A 2,500-nucleotide genomic window follows, 5' to 3' on the forward strand; every position below is an offset into this window, starting at 1 on the left:
TAATAATAATAGATAGATAGATAGTATTGGTAAAGCGCAAATCCTCACTTAACAGCAAGATGTATGCGCTTCAAAATCTATACTATTACCCCAGCAGACCTGAGAGCATTCTGAATTAACCTCAACTTCCCGGGAAGCATACAGTGCAAGCAGCCATTTGTAGGCGCTAAAACACTAACATACTGACACCATCTTTCCCGATCTACCGTCAGGTACCCATTCCCACCTGGGTGAAGTGGGGAAAATTCGTGTAAAGTGCCTTTCCCAAGGACACAACGTCAGGCCCGCGGCTCGAACCTCCGAACCCGCAACCTCAAGAGTACGATTCCGGTAGCCTAACCACTAGGCCATTGACGTCACATCATTTTTAAAGACGTCGTAAAGGGTACAAATTATACCAATACCAACATCAAGATTTCAGATTTTCTTAATTTCTTCATTAAGATCAATCTAATGTATCATCATGACTTCTTGTGAACAGGTACATTATGTCGCTATTACTATTATGTAAAATTAGAGGCTTTCTCTTGTACTTTGTACTGTCCGAAATAACCGTGGTTGACATCTGACATTATATTTGTTGGAACAAAAAATGAGAGAACGGACGTAAAAGTTTGTACAGCTTTGCAGTAGGCCCATAGATAGATAGATAGAAAGAGACACAGATAGAGTAGCACCCTGTCATCTTTCAAAACCATGCGAGCTTAAAGAAAATAAGGGACGCTCTTGTGGCCAAAGGGTTAAATAAGGTGTTGGCCTCTCATTTAAAGGTCCCGGGTTCGAATGCGGGTAGCGACCAAAAAAAATTCATTCTCTAAAATTGTTTCCTTTTACGTCCATTTCTGCTCTCCAACAATGTTTTATCGTCTGCCTTCGTCTCCTCTTTGTTGTCCCCGCCCCCTCATCCCCTTTGCCCCCTCCTCTGGGCTCCTGGCTCTTTCTGCAGCCTTTCTACTGCTACTCCTTGGCTCCTTCTTACTGATGTCTTTTCTGATCTTCTGGAAGAAAAGATCTACACCTAGCCTTCTCGGACAAGGGCGGAAAATCTCGGAGGGCCCGTGTGCAAGTTGCGCACGTTGTGCACGTTAAAGATCCTTTGGTGGTCTAAAATCGATAAGAGAGACCGCCACTCGGGCAAAATTCTAAATTTCCTACCAACTGAAAATGTTTAATGTGTCCCGCGAGCTCATATGACGTTATGCAGTTTCGAGCGCCGTAAAACACTTACCCCCCCCAAAATAAAATAAAATAAAATAAAAAATTCCAAGGAAGTAAAATGTAATCAAAAGAGGTAATGTGCAAAATTCGTTTTTGTCAGCTGGATTTCTTTAAAAAATGTCTAGGGCACAGAAAGAATCTTTGTGGTCACTAAATGTGAGGCAGCGTGGTGGAAACGGGCTCTCGTCAATTTTTGAACATGTAGTGTTATTGGTATCATCTTAAAGCTTGTTTATTTGTCTTTATTTTATTTTTATTCTTTTTTTTTTTGGGGGGGGGGCATATCCATTTATCTTGAATACTAGTCGAGATATTTGAGAATGAAGGGGTTGGGGGTCACCTGTTTTCAGAGGTAAGATTAGTGAGAAAATGGACTCCAAAGATTAGTTATTTCCTTAGCTTAAGAGTCTGTGGTAGCTGAAAATTAAAATGTTTTGTGCCTTTAATCAAAGTTTTTCAGATAAAGCCATACAGAAATGAGTTCTTTAATGGGCATGAAAGGTGTTGAGTCAAAAAACAAAAATTTGACCAAAAATTCACAAACCTGTGGAAAAATGCAAGTTTCTTCACTTTGATTATTTTGACGAGAGCCTGATTCCACCACGCTGCCTCACAAATGTGTTACACATGCTCTGTTGTTTGTCTTTTTGTGACATTCCAAAAAAACAAACAACAACATACAAACAAACGAACAAACACCTAAACAAACACACAGACACAACAAACAAACAAATGCACATACGTACAAACAAACGAGCAAACAAACGAACAACATGGGGGGTCACCAGAGCTCCGAACTTGACTACAAAATAAACAGACACTCTGGGACCCAGGGACTCTTATCTTGTTCACTTTTAAGGACAAACGGACTAACCCAGATTTCGGGGGTTTCCAGAAAACTTGACCTTCATCAAAAGTGGGCATTGCCCTACCTATTGGAGAAGTTTGGTTTCATTGGTGTGTATATTTGTTTGGTTATAGAAAAAAAACCTCAACTTGTCTTTTAAAGAAACTGAACAAGTGGCAAAAACGTTACCTTCGATTTTCTCAAAACAGTATTTTTCGGGATAGCCCCCTTGTGCTTAAAAGCCACCAATTTTTTTCCCACCCATCCAGATGGTAAGATGAGGGGAAACATAATATGTGAGGCAGCGTGGTGGAATCAGGCTCTCGTCAAAATAATCAAAGTGAAGAAACTTGCATTTTTCCTAAGGTTTTTTAATTTTTATCAAATTTTTGTTTTTTGCCTCAACACCTTTCATGCCCATTAAAGAACTCATTT

The 2,500-nt window shown here is 39.9% G+C and overlaps 1 protein-coding gene across 1 annotated transcript in view; it reads right to left on the reverse strand.

Annotated features, from left to right (window-relative positions):
- Nucleotides 1-2,500, reverse strand: part of LOC101857734 (histamine H2 receptor) — a gene marked incomplete at its 3' end in the record, with an annotated part of 9,310 nt that overhangs the window by 4,629 nt on the left and 2,181 nt on the right.

The sequence above is a fragment of the Aplysia californica genome, unplaced genomic scaffold (genome assembly GCF_000002075.1).
Source record: "Aplysia californica isolate F4 #8 unplaced genomic scaffold, AplCal3.0 scaffold00359, whole genome shotgun sequence".
Lineage (NCBI taxonomy): Eukaryota > Metazoa > Mollusca > Gastropoda > Aplysiida > Aplysiidae > Aplysia > Aplysia californica.